At 39.3% G+C, this 9,572-nt stretch overlaps 1 long non-coding RNA gene across 1 annotated transcript; it reads right to left on the bottom strand.

The window, feature by feature from the left end:
* Positions 1-4,333: 4,333 nt before the first annotated feature.
* Positions 4,334-8,866, bottom strand: LOC148026723 (uncharacterized). The gene is made up of 3 exons (XR_015692883.1): positions 8,295-8,866; positions 7,446-7,598; positions 4,334-7,350 (listed from the first exon to the last, which is right to left on the bottom strand). It is a non-coding gene; the product is annotated as an uncharacterized LOC148026723 (long non-coding RNA).
* Between the last annotated feature and the right edge of the window lie 706 nt (positions 8,867-9,572).

Genomic DNA, 9,572 nt, shown 5'->3' with positions numbered 1-9,572 from the left:
TCTGGCTATGGCAGACACAGGGCAGAGATTGAGAATTTTCACAATGCTGAAGCTATGCTTGCCCAAAGTCAGTGATTGATGTGTCAATAAGAAGATCTGGAAGCAGAGAAACACTTTTCCAAAGGAAGCTCTAAGAGGTTTGACCTGTGGAGTGAGATTTAAGAGCTTCAAGCTGACAGGGTGATGCTGGCTATGGCTGCCATGGAAGCTCAAGTGAAAGAGATGAAGTCATGGGCTAGAACTGTGGTGACTAGAGTTGAAGAGGAACAGAGAGAGAGCAGAGAAGAGCTAAGCCATGCTCAGCTGAGCTCTGATACCATGTTAAAGTTGCAGGATCTAGAGCACGACAGAGGTGGAAGCTATGGAGGATGGAAGATGAAGATACTACTCATGTTGACATTGACAAAGAAGGCAACTGTTACACAAGTGAATTAGGTTTCAAGATTGAGACTTGAACTCATAAACACAATCTTGTGTAGGCCTAACAATGACACAGTCACTTGACAGAAAGAGACAAGTACTATTGCATTATCATCATTATATAGGATTGCTTGGTAGCACACTACATCACTGTGCCTATGGGATCTGTCTCTCTTCCTAGAATGAACTGCATCTTCCTAGCCTAGTTGTTCCATACAAAGGGGCATACATAGGGTGTGATTGGTAGATTCTCAACAGTCCAAACTTGAAGATTTATATTGGAGATGTGGATGAGTCTTATCATTTCTTTGTGTATAATTCTTATTCCTATCCTATTATTTTGGGACAACCATTTATTACTGGGTCTTCCTATGCATGGATCCGAAGCAAGGATGGAAAGAGGCTGTCCAGTTCATGACACTTTATATCAACCATCATCGAAATAAGGATTCCTTGAGGGATTCCCCTCTTCCAACACAAGAGCCAGATTTTGGTTATGTACCACTGTCTTGCGATCTGATGGTGGTACAAGACAGGGGAAGCTCTCACCTCCTAGCAGCAACAGTTTTTCCTCATGTGTTTATGGTGTACCATTGAAAGTACTTTGTGTTTTCAGCATATTTCTAGTATGCCTAGAGCTTCCAGGCAGTATGTGAAGAGAAAAGAGAAATAATTGAATCTTGAAGGTGTTTTGCAGGAAAGAATACATGGTATATGGTCTCTATGATGGGTTTTCATGCTCAAATCTTATGGAAGATCTTTCAGCATTGTTGAAATACAATAATCAAGAGTTTTCATATGTCTTACAAGTCCATTCTCTGGCAATGTATTGAGAAATTGCTGATATCATGCTTCAAAAGAATTTGGGTGCTAAGGATTCTCAACAAAAAGTATTCTTTTCTCAAATATTTCAGCAAAAAGAGTTGGATGCTACTATTTATATAGAATAAAGTTTGTGTTTACCAGGGTATTTACGAAAACAAGGGCTGAAATTTGCAAGTTGTAGCAAAGAAGTCAGAGTACATACAAAATATAAGATATTTGACAAGAAGGTTAGACCAGTTGTAGGACCACCACCTTTGGATAGTGATGAGATAATTAGGAGAGCCGCTATGTAGCCTCGTTTATGAGATCCTCCAGGTATTGGACACATGTTTTCAACTGAGACACTCAAAGAGATGAAGATTGTGACTAAAGCTTTTCTACTTTTAGAAGAGGTGGGATGTTTTGAAGAGATGTTGTGCAGACATGGGAAAGCTTTCACTTTTTTCCCACATGAGATTGGATGCGTTGATCCTAGGATTGTGACTCCTATGGTCATTTTTACCATTCCACATGTCCCTTGGAATCTATGGCCTTTTCCTATACTTAGGGCTCACTTTCCCAAATTAGTGGAGCTTTTGAATGAGCAGATCAAGATGGGAATTCTAGAACCATCTTCACCTCCATATTCTAATGGATGGTTCACAGTTCCTTAGAAGAATGGGACACTCAAATTCGTCCAAAAATTACAACCAGTGAACAGGGTAACTATTCGAAATGTTGGTGCAGGACCTATTGTGGATGAGTTTGCAGATACTTTTGTTGGATGTGTTATCTATTCGCTTGGTGATCTTTATTCCGGTTATGACCAGTTCTAGCTTGCCCTTAAGAGTACAGATTTGACTACGATGAAGACGCCTTTAGGCCTTGTCCGAATGTGCATGATTTTGCAAGGAGCTACTAATTTAGTTGCTCATATGATGAATGGGATGAACAAGGTCTTAGAGAATTTTATTCCAGAGCTTACCATGCCTTTCATTGATAATCTGCCTATTAAAGGTTTTTTGGAGAGGAAAAGGATGAGACTGTAGATGATCATGGATGCAGATTTTTTGTGGCTACACATATTAGAGATGTTTTGATGCTAGAGAGGTTTTCATTGTTGGGCATATGTGTGGTTATCATGGCAGGAAGCCTTCCCGTGGGAAGGTTGATGCCATAGAGAAGATCACAGATACTTGCTCTTCTACTTCGGAGGTTCGCAGGTTTCTTAGAGCTTGTGTGTTTTATCTTATTTGGGATCCTCATTTTGCTCATATTACAGATTATGAGACATACTAAAGCTATGCAAAAGGTAAAGAGACATACTAAAGCTATGCAAAACCTTGTAGTGTTTTTCTTGGGAGATGAGAGATACTAAAGCTATGCAAAAACTGAAGAGATTGTTAAGAGGTGCTCTGACTCTTTGGAAAGCAGATTATGAGTGTGAGAGACCTATTGTTCTTACTATTGATACTAGTCCCATCGGCATTGGATACACTGTTGGCCAAGAGGATACAGATGGGAATATGCATGCTATTTATTTTGGGACAAACGTCCTAAAGGAGCGGCAGTGTAGGTATCTAGAGATTAAGAGGAAGCTCTTGGAAGTTGTCACGACTCTCAAGAATGATAAAGAGTACTTCATTGGTGCTGTTGTGGTGGTTGAGATTGATTATTCACCTCGTCTAGGTTTGATCATGAGTTGTTCTACTCTAGATATTGCCATGCTTAGGTGAATTGGGTACATGTCAATTGTTTTTGTCAATGAGGCATAGAGATGAGCTTCATCCTACTTACGCACTATGTATTCACTACAAGTGGGTTCTTGATTTGATTATATGCCTATTGGATTATGGAAAATGCATTATATTGTTTTGGCACGAGAAGATCTCACAAACCAAGTGGAAGGAATAGCATTGAGGATTAACTGTACTTAAGTGGTTTGTAAGTCTTTGTTGGAGGATGTTATTTGTTGGTATGGATGCATTGGGAAAATTACTTCAGATAGAGATGAGTTGGATGTTGATGAGGCTATGGAGTTTTTCTCTCGCCTTGGCATTAAAATTGCTCTAACTTTGGCATATAATCCAAAAGGCAACGGAAAGAGAAAAAGAGGCTATCCGTCGATTGTGAAAGCCTTGGCCAAAGCATGCAGTGGATGGGTCAGAGAATGGCCTAGGTTGTTGCCTTATGCCTTATGGGCTAATCTCACTACTCACAGTGTGACTACAGGATATATACCAATTGAGTTGATATATGGGCAGAAGCTAGTTATGCCTATTGAGACTTGCACACTTACTTGCAGTGCTTTACCGTGGCAGCAAGAAGAGATGACTAGAGAGGATCTTTTAGCTCTTTGTGTTTGCCAATTGGAGAGGAGATTTGAAGATATTGAGAGATCTGTACAAAAGCTCAAAGAGGTCCATCCAAAGGATGTGCACATTTGGAGGGAGTTTTTTGCCAAGAATTTGAACACATTAATCCGCGTCATTAGGAATTTATTTACCATTTTGTGTGTCTTTTTATGTGCATTTCGCATGACACATGAGCACATGCAGATAGGCTAAGCACATTTTCTTCAGTGCAATCATAAATTTTTGTGTGGAAGCATCATTTGAATTATTGCATGAATGATTAGGCACAAAATTCTTTTCCAAATCATATTCTTGTTAGGGCACAATGGATGGAAAAATAGGTTCATATGAAGGTTTCCATTTAGAAGATTCAAGGACTAAAGGAAAAGGTCATGATGTTGATTCTTTGCTTTGGACTTTCCCCATGTGACTTGTAATTCGGATGTTGCCAGTGCAGAGGATATGTCTCTTTATATGCAAAATTGCTTCAACATTTAGTAGCCTACAAAAGCTAAAAGTTATCCGCTCATATCATGGACATTTAAGTGGAGTATTGCTACATTCGACACTTGCTTTCTTTGTGAAAATGGTGGAGACTTGCTATGATGTGACCACTGTCTCTCCACCTATTACACATCTTGCTTACAGATATAAAATATCCTGAAAGGAGACTAGTTTTGGCCAAAGTGTCAATGTTCTTTTTGCAATAACAGTCACGATAAAACAAGCTCTACAAGAAGTATGTTGTAGTATGTTCAATGTGAGAATCGATATCATGTAAAAGACTTACCACATTGTAAAAAGATATATTTAGTTTTGACAAAGCTTATCGGGATTACACATAGCTTGGACAATGGCGTCTCTTGGTATCTATTGAGAAGTGAATTACCATTGCAAGCTTACTATTGCACTTCATGGAATGGAAGAGTGTTTTATACCCATGGATAATGGCAGATAGTGAAAGTGTTTGAATGATCATATGCTCTTATCGTAATGTATAGCAGAAGCAAAGGTGCTACTAAAGCATCATCCTTGATGTCAGAAGAGAAAAATTGAATGCTTTTTATAAGTTTTTTGGAGGCGACAAGATTGACATAATCATTGACGTTAAAAGCATTCTTGTGGAAAAGCCATGAGCTCTAATGTGCAACCGGCGTAAGGTGGCGCTATTGATGGAGTTTTTTTCAGTTTAAAAGGCGAGCAAACGCCATTGACAGGCTCATCAAGCTTCGGTGGACAAAAAAAACGACCAGCTGATTGAAACAATTGTTTCTCTGTGTGGCATCTTTGAGCCTCTTCTCCTCTTCGTAATTCTGGATGAACTATTGATCTCTAGTGGTGCTTTGGAGGACGTCACCACCATTTTCGACAAGCTTCTGTGCTTGTTTATATTCACCATCACCTCTATAGCTACTACTACTTCGAAGGTGCAGAGACCTTCCTACCTTCTTGCCAGCCTACAGTCATGACAATGGTGACGAGGGAGAAGACAACGACGATGGTGAAGAAGACCCGATCTTCTACACAGTCAACCTTCTGGCTGTGATTGCCATCCTGGGCTTCAGCCACAAAGCAACGATCAGCAAGGGCTAAGAAGAAGCACCCACTATGGCTTATATCGCTCATAATCATGAACATGAAGATGAAGCTCAACATCTCGCCCTATGTCTTCTCTGCTCAGCATGGCCATCGCCATTGTAATGGACATGTTGGAATCTCAACCGGTGTACCTTATTTATATAGTCTTGATCCAACTTCGAGTGATATAGCTATTATTCCGTATTGATCTTTCACTGTCAGTGAGTCTCCACTCAGCACCTCTGGAAACACTAATATTGAAACCGCGTCATGTGCAAATATCACATAATCTGAACATATGCATGCTGTCACTGATACAGAGGATTCAAGTACGAGCTCTATTTTCAAAGCACGCTGAAATGAAAGAATGGCCTAAGGACCATAATTTTCAATTCTATTGATTGACTGCATAATATATATTTCTTATCGATTGATTTGGTGAGGCCAAGGCTATATATGTGGAATATTATTTGTGTTTTAACCTCAAGGCTTACCTATATGCAAGCATCTCTACATCAAAGAATTATTTCTATATTTTACACTCATAATCCCAAACGAAGGAAAGAGCTTTGGTGACTTTTGAAGAAATTATCAGTCACATTAAGTCATTAAAATGTTAATTCTTGTCTAAAGCACACTAACTTGTATATCTATCTAACATTATATGTTCTGAAGTCAAATATACGAGTCGGCACAACTCTAACTCAAGTGCAATGAATAGTGTAAGTGATCAAAACCAAAAGCTCAATTTTTGAGTCTCTTGCTGAGGATTTCTTTTCATGAAGGGAGGCTTCCATCTCGCAAAACATCCTTGCAACGAGCGAGTTTCATGAACTTGCACATATTATTCCGTGTGATAGCGGCTACTTCTCTTTCACGAAATAATAGTAGCTTCTTCCTCAGAGTTGCAACTTCATTCCCTTGTGGACATTCCCTTTGGACAAGTGCAATACCTTTTCATTATAGAAAACTAGGTGAGATGAGACAAAATAAAACAAATTGTGCGGAAAACTAAAACAATAAATCGATCTATTGATCGTGACGCCAATAGGTCTATCGAGAAATCTGCATTAATTACATTCCCTCCGTGAAAGAGCACTTGGAGATCAACTTCTCCATTCACAATAGTGATTCTCATCATCTATCCTCTCTAGATAATTTCTTGCAAAATGATCAGTGTCATGCATGGCCAACATAATAAGAATTAGGGAAAGTTGAAAACTTAACTTCACATACCACTTCAATATTTATAACATCAACTAGGTTCAAAACTTCTAGGGGTTCGATGCACTTGTAGGAGAGAATACAAGCTATTCGCCCAAAGAAGGAGCAATCGCCTTGACTTCTTTCTCCGAAAGGTTGTGTAGGCCTGGGAATGAAATCCAAATTGGGCATTCAAACAAAAGAATCCCATTAGGTGAGAAACTTGACAACCAATGTTAGCAGTGCACAAGTTCTCCACAAAAGCTAGTTTAGCAAGAAAGAACCCATTCTTTCTCTTTAGTCTAGGCCAAGAGCACTTGAAAGAAACCTCCAGCAACGAAATGATAGTAAGCAAGCATGCACCTAGCATGAGCGGTGCCCATCAACCATATGGGGGAACTCCTCTTCTAAGGGGATCTTGCCCACCAAATACATGAAAACACCACATGTAGAAAAGTCAAAATAGTGATTACACATGCTTGCCATTGAAAGGGAGATTTGCGCATTCTGCACTCTCTTGTCATCATTGAATGCTTGCATATTTTCAACATGGATGTTGTTGGTGTTAAGCATGACTATAGCTTTGAAAATAGCCCCAACATCATAGGATGGCCTTATAGCATGCTCAACATGAGTCAAGCTCCACTCTCACATGATGATTAGTTTTGAGGATCTTATCCCCCTAATGAGCATTAGACATAGGATTAGGAGTCCTCTCTCCCTACTTGCAATGAAGGGGGAGGATAGCAACATAAGGTGGGAGTTTCCCACTTGGGCAAATAGTTCACCAATATGCATGACCAACATCCTTCACTCCATCCAATTTTGCATGTGAGATTAGTATAGAGGGTGGTTTTGACGAGGGTTTTGAGAAGTAAAACAAGAAAAGAAATACCTTGGTGAAATAGGCAAGGACTCGCTCGTGACACATTTTGCAAATCTTGTAAAAGAGGGGGCATGTAACAACCTTTTGAGATTCCATAGAGACTATCTACAAATTTTAAATGTAAGATTATTTTAAAAAGTTAGAAGTGGAATGTAGAAACTAATACGTTAACCATCTTCTTTTGAAGACAGCTCGCTTACTTTGTGAAGTTAGATGGATAAAGTTTGCTATCTTTTGACTTCAAGGCAACCTTATAATCCGTTTAGCTCCTTCTTCTCTTCATATTTTCTCGACTTAAACTGATTGTTCCTTGTGTGATTTATGCACAACTTGTGTGTTTGTCCAAACGAAGCCTACATGGCAATCACAAATGGGAAACATTTAGAGAAGTTATTGATAATAAGTATACAAAATGATAATGAGCTTACTACTCTTCGTATCTATCACTAGTCTTAATGTTTATCTTTCCTCGTACTAGAAAGAAGCCTAATAACAAACGGCAGATTCATGACTACTAAGTGTGCTCGTGTGTTGAGAGAGAGAGAGAGAGAGAGAGAGAGAGACGGTGCAGCATCATCAGGATTCTCATCTCAAAAGTCTCACACGTGAAGAATTTGCACCATCATCATCTTATTATCGGATATCAGGGATAATTATTGAAAGAAGCTGCGCCAATCCTCCAATTCTACTGCAGCTGAAATGGGGAACCAAAAAATCCATCGGAAATTCGAGGAGGAGCCGAGTTTAGAGATGAAATGTGGAGCTTTGAGCTGAGATTCCTGAAGATGCTGCATCGTCATCTGCCCAATATCCCAACAGCTCCAAAGATAACAAATACATATACAGCCGTAGGAAGAAGGCGATCAAGAAGAAGAAGAAGATGAATCAGCAGCGGAATGCTAAGAAAACAATCTGAATCTGAAGATGATGATGGACCCAATGAATCAAAAGCCCGAGCAGGTATATTGATAAGGTGGCCCAATTAATATATCAGAGGATGTATGATCAGCTGCAGGAATCAAAAGCCCCACAGAATACTGGCCCTTAACTGATCACAACCACCAATATGTCGAGGATAGGGCCCGATTCTCCCTCTGCTATCCGATGAGCCGTCCTCTTCTCTTGCTACCTTGAGAGTTGTAATACTCTGCTCCTGCTACCAATCAGCCTGCTGATACCATTGTATTTCCTCCTTTGCGCCTTTTAAAGCCCCTTCCCTCACTCTATTACGTCTAAGACTTCCACTTCCACCAATTCCTCCCGTCCATGAGAAACAAGCTCTCACGTCTTCTGATTATGGCTCGGCACATCGACACCCCGCCCATTTTCTTTTCTGTTTTCTTCTGATTATGGCTGTATTCTCTCACATATTCACTCTTGACTACAAGAAATCCTGCATTGATTAAGGCTTTCCTAAATGGCATCTCTTCGATCTCCCAGAGCCCACATTGAAGCATGTAGCATGCAAAACTTTGGGAGAGTTCATTCTCTCCAATTTCTCATATATCACATCATACACGGCATGCAAAACTTCGGGGGAGTTCATTCTCTCCAATTTTGAATACATCACATGATCACATGAGGGCCCATGGCTGCATGTGATTCCCTAGCTCTGCATGTGATTCCCTAGCTCTAACTATATCAATGGATGTAGCATACCAATCACTATATATGTATCATGCATGGTTCAAGGGCATCAACCAAAAATGTAGAACCCACTGAAATGTACTGTCACATCATCATTTTTATAAGTATTCATTTTCTTTCGTAAATTGAAGTTGAATACAAGATTTTTATCATCTATCAATTGGAGGTTCTCATGTTCTCAATGGAATCCATGATAGGTGAATTTTATATCAACATTGTCCCATTAATAATGCTAGTTGTAAGAAAGTCAATTCTGCATATGCATGTAAGCGAGTTTACTTGTATGTATATAAATATCTCGTGGTAGGACACAAGCTAATGATTATGCTTGACTCAAAGCTTGAGCTTTCTTTTACTATGTTGGCTTGAGAATTCCTTTCGAGATTGACTTTCACATTCACAATTTTCTTGATTTTTAAAATGTGTTAGTTGTAGTGAACAATCTTGTGATTAAGACCCACACCTTCCGCTCTATACAAACGTACATATGTCTATACATAATAAGCATTCACTAGCACTCATTTGTTTATCCAACTTTATTCAATACTTTGAGATTCATAGATGAATGTTGTCAAGCGTCAACTATAACAACTAAAAGCTTCTATGGGACAAACGTTTCTAGTATTATTGGTAAACTTACCTATCTCAAGATATCTATACCCACCTAAAAGTGTCCTCTA

Source organism: Lygodium microphyllum, chromosome 13, assembly GCF_053477565.2.
Source record: "Lygodium microphyllum isolate KBCC chromosome 13, Lygodium_microphyllum_v1.1.10, whole genome shotgun sequence".
NCBI classification, from domain to species: domain Eukaryota; kingdom Viridiplantae; phylum Streptophyta; class Polypodiopsida; order Schizaeales; family Lygodiaceae; genus Lygodium; species Lygodium microphyllum.
Note: the sequence above shows the minus strand (reverse complement) of the source record. Positions and strands in the feature narration are given on the sequence as shown.